Source organism: Lipotes vexillifer, unplaced genomic scaffold, assembly GCF_000442215.2.
Source record: "Lipotes vexillifer unplaced genomic scaffold, Lipotes_vexillifer_v1.1 scaffold471, whole genome shotgun sequence".
Classification (NCBI taxonomy): domain Eukaryota; kingdom Metazoa; phylum Chordata; class Mammalia; order Artiodactyla; family Lipotidae; genus Lipotes; species Lipotes vexillifer.
Genome location: NW_006780162.1, coordinates 629,954 through 638,026, shown reverse-complemented (window position 1 = coordinate 638,026; position 8,073 = coordinate 629,954).

Sequence of the window (8,073 nt, the reverse complement as noted above, 5' to 3'; positions counted from 1 at the left end):
AAGATCCTGAGTGTGACACTCAAGAATTTGATACTTGCATTAAGCTCCTGGGATAGGTTGTCTTTTAAGTTCAGCCTTAAAATTAAACATTAAATTGAAATCTAAGCTTCCAGCTAGGCAAAGGAATATAGAAATATTTTTTTCTCCTTCCTGAATCTTATCATGATACTTTTCAGTGATTTGTTTCCTATTCTTTCCTATGATGGTCAGTCAGTTTTATGTGTCAGCTTGGCTTGGCAACAGTCCCCAGCTATTTAATCAAACACTATGTAGCAGTTGCTGTGAAGGTACTTTGTAGAAGCGATTGAAGACATAACCAGCTGACTTTGAGTGTGGAATATTATCCTAAATAATCTGAATGGGCCTGATTCAATCAGTTAGAAGACCCTAAGGGCAGAACTGATGCTTCTCAGAAGAAGCAGAAATTCTGCCTGTGAACAGCAGCTTGAGTCTGTGCCTGAGAGTTTCACCCTGATCATCCTATGCCCTGCCCTGAGGATGTCAGACTTACCACAATCATATAAGCCAACTCCTTGTAATAAATCTCTTCATATATATCTCCTACTGGTTGAACTTTGACTAGTACACTCCCCCAAGTCCCATTAAATTGTATATTCTACAGACAGAGGTATCTGTGTTATTCACTATGAATCCCAGCACCTAGCGTCATGCTTGGTGCATAACAGGCACCAACGAACACCTGTTGAATGAGTGAACAATATGGTTGGAGAAATAAGGCAGACAACATAAAGACTGGGCCATGGAGCATAAGAAAAAGGCTGTGGAATTCTGCCCAAGGAGCAGGAACATCCCGCCATGGAGATCAGGGAAGAGGTGCAATGAGCTGATTTTGAAGGTTGGAGATCGGGGCAGCAAAAGTATAAAGACTGGAAATGGCATACTCAGACACATTGGATGAGCTGGACTAGACAAAGAATCCATGTAAGCAACCGATGAACATGAGCTTTGAAAAATAGATCATGACTAGATTTCCGTGATTAAATGCAGAACTTTATTCTTTCAGCTGATGATCTCTCTCTCTCTCCCTTAAAGACTAGAAAACCTTTCTCCAAAGGCACTTTACTTGTGGGCTAAAATCAGGAAGAAAAACAGTGGTTTTTAAAATTATTTTCCATTATGGTTTATTACAGGATATTAAATATAGTTCCCTGTGCTATACAGTAGGACCTCGTTGTTTAGCCATCCTATATATAATAGTTTGCATCTGCTAATCCCAAACTCCACATCCATCCCTCCCCCACCCACCTCCCCCTTGGCAACCACAAGTCTGTTCTCTATGTGAGTCTGTTTTTTAACGAAAAAACAGACTGGTTACAGAAAGATGTGGAAGACAGGGTTTTGTGTGCCCAGCTCCTTGCTCACTGGCATGGATGCCTTTAAGGAACCTCTAAAGAACAACTAATGTTCCACAAACATCATCTGAAAATCAGTGTTAAAGTAATTGGCCATATCAGTCTTCATTCACTCTATTAATCAGTCAACGATCAATCAGTCATTGACTGTTTAGAACACTCTACTACACCACATTCTGGAGAAGCTCAGAGTTGCACAGAGACCTGTCTTCTGGTGGTGGAACCAGCTTGAGATCTTTCCAGGCATGACTAAGGTCCTAAGAGGCAGCCTTCCAAGGACTTGGAGGTTTATTCCAAAGACAACTTGTCTCTGATAGAGGAGACAGAGTTTGGTAAAAACTGTGGCTCTGTGCTTACTAGATTTTTCTCCTCCTTGAACTTGTACCAGAGCCCTGGGGAGAGGAGGCAAAAATAAAGTGCTCCATCATAGAAATATCTAAAACACTGGGGCAACGGCAAAGCTCCTTCATAGCCCACGCTGCAAACTGCAACACAGAGGCAGTGCCAAAAGTTAGCATCTTCACGTGAAGTGGAACAGATTCTAAAAATGGGATATGAGAGAATGTCATCTATCAGATGAGAGAAAGGTGAGGGTCATGGTGGCAGGAGTACTTGTCACCTTGCCTGCATCCTGTCTTGAAAGAGGCAGAAAGTCTGACAGATCCAAAATGGCCCAAGGAGACTTTAAAGTCTATTTGCTTGGTCTATTTTGAAGTGCAGGCTTTCCGCTTTTTTCCCCAACCCCTTCATTTCCAACACCCTGGACTCTTTCCAGCCAAAGATCTTCTCACTACCCAGAAGTTCTTCTACTAAGAAAGTCCTCTAAAAGACTTTCAGTTTTCTCTTCTCTTGGTGGTTAATTTCTTCATCGTCTGTCTTTATTCATTGCATTGCCCATACCTCACAGCAAACCAACACAATTATTTTCGCCTGCGCTCTTGAGTTTGAACTCCTGTTCTTGTGTCCTGGTCTCTCTGCAAACCCCAGGCCAGGACCAGTTTAGGATATGCCTTGTGCGTACCTGCACTCTGTGGCCAAGCACCAAGGGTGAGAATCACACAATCACAGTGCAAATGGTTCCAACAAATCCACCGTCTCCAACCTCGGCTTTCAGTGTTGCCCACCAGCCCTTTGTGAGTCTCTTCATTGATTATCAAAAAAAAAAAAAAAAAAAATTGTCAACATCCATCTCAGTCTCTAAGCACCTCATTTTCAGCTGATGCCCTACAGGAACCAAGATCGTTAGGCATGAATCAGCTAGGTCTTTGTGTTGCTACTGCCTGACACTCACAGCCAGGCCTTGTTGTTCTCATAAACAACTTCACAGAACATCGACATCGGAAAAGGCCACTCTGTGTTCAGGGTGGATCATGAAAAAAAACAAAACTACTCTATTTTGTCTGAACACAGACAAAATAGGAGCATTGTTCAAGCCACAAAAATGTGGTGAACCAAATGTCCCCTTCTCCTAGGTTATATGAATGACAGCTGCTCCTTTACCAGTTACAACTTTAGCCTTGCATAAAATTTATGAAGATATCCAATCATAGAATTACCCCACTTCCCGACAGCATTCAATCTAGAGAAAAGTCCCTTAACACTTCCCAAAAGAACCTAACACAGGCCAAATTTTGTAATAAATCCTTTCTAACATTCTTCTTCTGAAACACTCCATGTTTCCCCACGGGAGTGCCTTCTCTCTCCAAGGAACAATCACCCCAAATTGTTCAAATGCAGGCATATCCTTGCTGGTCTTTGTCATTGACAACAGTAATAAGATTTATTGTTATTATCACTCTTGTTAGTTTCTGTGTTAACATGTGCTTTACATGTGTGATCCCTTTAATTCTTTGATGACAGTGATGATTTTACCCACTGTAGACATGAAAACACTAAGACTGAATGAAATTTAAAAGCCATCCAGGTCATAGATCCAGCATAATGGGTGAAGGAATTCAGGAGTCCGGCTCAGGAGCTCATACTCTCAAGGACTTTAGAAATGACAAACTACAAAGTTAGCAAAACCATGCTCTTTCCCACACCCGCTCCTCTAGTCTCAGAACAGGAGCTCATTCTCCTCTCAGTGTCAACACTTCCCTCTGTCTGTTCTTTGACCACCTCTTCTGTCTCCTTCGATACCTGGTTCCATCAAATTCTCTTCTAATTTTTCAACCTTTCTTTCTCCACTAGAATCATTTCCCCAGTCTAAAATCAGGCATAAGCCTCCTTCATCCTAAAAGCAAGCCACAGTTACCTCCAATGATCCCATGGCCCCTTCATCTTTTTCATCTCCAGCACATGTTCTGGAAACTCTGGTCTTTATTTTCAAGAATAATATGACTTAAAATTATAAAATAAACATGCATGAATCGAATTGGGAGGAAGATCTTTTCTACCTTGGAGGAGTGAAGGTGGGTAGGAAGAATAATTCAAGAAAAAAGAAAATATCTGGGGTGTATACGAAGCATTGGAGGGAGGATTTCCAAGCTAGAGATACAGGAAGAGGAAGTTTAGGGTAGGTAGGTTCTGTAAGCTGAATGTTTGTGTCTCCCCAAAATTCGTATATTGAAAACTAACCCCCAATGTGATTGGTATTAGGAAGTAGGGTCTTCAAGAGGTAATTAGATCATGAAGGTAGAACCCTTATTAATGAGATTAGTGCCCCTATAAAAGCGAACCCAAAGAGGTCCCTCGCCCCTTCTGCCCTGTGAGGACACAGCAAGAAAACAGCCATCTGTGAACCAGGAAGCAGGTTCTCACCAGACACCTTATCTGCTGAGCCTTGAACTTGGACTTCCCAGACTCTAAAACTGTTAAAAAAATAAATTTCTGTTGTTTATAAGCCATCTAATCTATGGCATTCTCTTACAGCAGACCAAATAGTCTCAGACAGTAGGTAAAAGTAAAATCACGGGGAAAGGAAAGTCTGGCACATCTACGAGACCTGATGAGTAGTCTAGCTATCCGCTGTATCAGTCTGCTCAGGCTACCACAACAAAACATCACAGACTGGGTGTTTTAAACAACAGAGAATTATTTCTCACAGTTCTGGAGGCTGGAAGTCCAAGATTAGCATGCAGATAACCATCTTCTTGCTGTGTCCTCACATGGTCTTTTCTCTGTGCACGAGCTGCGCTGGTATCTCTTTGTGTGTCCAAATTTCCTCTTCGGACACCAGTCAGATTGGATTAGGGACAATCCTAAAAACCTTAACTTCATCACCTCTTTAAAGGCTTTATCTCCAAATACAATTACATTCTGAAGTGGGTTAGGACTTCAACATACAAATTTTGGGAGGACACAGTTCATCCCATAACACCTGGGGAATAGGGGAGCAGGGAAGATTAAGGCCAGAAATGTAGGTTAAGGCCAACTCACAGATGCCTTGGAACATAAGAACAAGAAATCGGAACTTCCAATTTTTACTCAGTGAACTATATGAATGCCTGACCTGATATCCTTACCTCACTGGACTGTTCAAAGTTGAAGGCGAAACCCGCTAATATGACTCATTTACTAATAATTATTTCTATATATTATAAGGTATATTTTGTAGCAACTGACTTCCCTATAAAGAGGCTTGCTTTCAGATATATGATTCATATACTTCTATTTATATCCTCCTCCTTCAAACCAAATGTAAAAAGACCCTAGAGATATTTAAAAGATTGTCTGAAACAAAATGTGGACTTATAGCCAATGCTTAAAAATGTTTTTAATACTTGTAAGTAAGCATTAGCCCAAATGCTTAAGAAAGCAGCTGAGGCTATTCTAAATATAGGCCAACTGCCTTTCCCAAGGGAGTCAGTAAAACCTGAGTGAGTGGCTGAGAGAAGCACATTTAGAAGGGAAATCTCTGTGCTGCAACGTGGGCAAAGGACCTTAACCAAGGCAGAGAGAGGCTGCCCTTGCTCTCACCAAGGACAGTTCATGCAAGATCACTTTTTCCATCACACAAGGCAGCACTGATTCCATCTCTCAAAGGAGAAGTGGAAGGTCAATGACACTTATTAACCAACTATACCACAAGCCCTGGGCTAGTTTTTCTCCACGTGCATTATCTCATTTCATTCTATTATTTTCTTTCCATTTTATAGATGAGGAAACAAACTCAGAAAGGTAAAATGACTTGCTCATAAGAAGAGAATAACAAGTTGAACACTGTCTTATTCCAAAGTCCACTCTCTTTGCCACACACCACGTTAAGTGGGTTTTCTCTACCACGACCATGTAGGTTAAGGTATCATCAGTCTTTGTTTGAATCCCACCATCTGCCCTCTGCAGGAGGACCCCAGGATGCAATAATGGTTGTGCGCCACTATCAAGGAACTGTTTGAGGACACACCTGGACAAAAAAAAAAAAATCTCTCAACCTGCACATATACAGCAATTTATTAGGTTGAACCATATGAAATTACTTATTGTAAATCAAAATTTGTCAAAATTTCATATGGTTCAAACTAATTGTTTATTCATGGTAATAACCCAAGAGGTAATAACTATAACCGCTACTCTACTTAATGTTGGAGACTTTCTAGCCTAGAGAAGAATTGTTCTTTTCTTCTTTTACATGTTCTTTTGCTCCAGGCACACCTAGAAAACAAGTCTCCTCTTGCCTGGGGGAAAACACCCAGTGGCTTCCTCCACTCCAGGAATACGCACTCCTCTGGGAAAACAGGGAAAAAACCACATCTTCACTGAACAGAAACTCAGGCATTCCCCCTTGAATTGCTATTTCCATAATTAAGGATGAGAGTGTGTCCTAGAAATAGTTGCAAATAACAAGCTGTATAAGATGAAGAAAAGTACTAGAGCAGGAACCACACCACAAAAGATTCCAAGGGAATCATTGCACGTGCAGCATAAACCCACACCCAAAATATTACAGGTCGACGCACTGGAGGTGCCAGTGGGAAGTGTGTCTGTGATCACCTTTAATGAAGGGGTGCTGGCTTCTTTGATCGATACTATGAGTAATTAAAATTCAAATTTAGGGGCATTTGTCAACTCCTCCAATATGTATGAATCACTGAAATTTTAATAAGCATACCCGAACACCCTGGGGGAATATTTCCACTTTTAAGATATTTTTAAGAAAGAAGTATTTAATAAATTTCCTCTAATTTTTCTAATACAAATATCTTATCTTCCCAAATACTGAGAGTTTCAAGAAGAATTTAGAAATTCCACTTAATTAATGGCATTTGCATCTTCTTTCTCCTCAACAGTGACTCCTATGGCTGTGAATGCTGGATGAAACTTCACTTAGAAGTGTACAGCTTTGCAAAGAGGGAAAAACACTGAAAAACTGGGCTGATTCAGAGCCATGACCAATACATGTTTATCAAGCTGAACTAAAACTTTATTCTCATTCCTGAATCCATAAGAATTTATGAGATGGGGCTTCCCTGGTGGCGCAGTGGTTGAGTCCGCCTGCCGATGCAGGGGACACGGGTTCGTGCCCCGGTCCGGGAAGATCCCACGTGCTGCGGAGCGGCTGGGCCCGTGAGCCATGGCCGCTGAGCCTGCGCGTCCGGAGCCTGTGCTCCGCAACGGGAGAGGCCACAACAGTGAGAGGCCCGCGTACCGCAAAAAAAAAAAAAAAAGAATTTATGAGAGATGAACACTCAAAATATTTGCTGCATTTATTTTATTCCATCATCAGTTTCCTAGGAGAAGGTAAATTGGAAGATTTTTATATGTATTGCAGAGATGCCCCGAACCATAATAAATTCATGAGAAAATTTGCCTTGAATGTGCAAATTCTTTCTCAACTCTTAAGTCCTTTAAATCCAAGTCACTGAAGCAGTGTCTACAGATAATATTAGCTACCCAATAATTAAATGTTCATGATGTATCAGGTTCTTTATGTGTCTATTAACTTATTTAATCCTCACAAACTCCCCACACACTATTATTAGTCCCATTTTCTAGATGAGAAAACTGAGTCAAGGAGTGTTTGAATTCTCAAGGTCCCACATCCAAGAAGTGGTTAAGCAGGATATTAAAACAGGCATTTTGATTGCAGTCTATGTTTTTAATCACCAAAATACTGTCACTCATGAGAAACTGGCTCTAATGGCAGCCACTCACCCCACCAAATAAGAACCTTTATGACAGTGTAATGGCAACAAAGCACCTGCTCCCCTAACATCTTCCAGGAAGTGGCCACCACAGAAAACCCTCCACCCGCAACACTGAGTAATCCTTCTTTCTTTGGACACGTCCCCAGACCGCTTTCTTGTCCCCTTTGCAGCTAACCAAGGGCTGCCAGATATACCTGAAGGCCAATTAGACAGTCACCCCATTTCCAAAGCTGCCACCTTAACAGAGCACTTGTCAACCAGAGACCATCTCAGTATTTCATCTTTCTACTCTGTGAAACTGACTCTCCTTTGAAACTTGGAACGCCTTCTGAAATGAAAGTGACAGCAGATGGTTTCCTGTCATTAATAATTAGCCTGTTAATTTAGTCTCAGACTTTTTTGTCTTTGATAACCAAATACCAAACCAGTTTGACCCTTTTGATTTACAATTACATTAAAATAATAAAATTCAAAGTATTCACAATCCTTAGCCTCTTAACCCACTGAAATTACAATCAACTTTATTAAAACCTAAAACAATAGATCAAGTATTATTATCAAAAGACATAATTGAATGTTGGATTCCTTGATAGATTGTGTCATTATAAAATAAA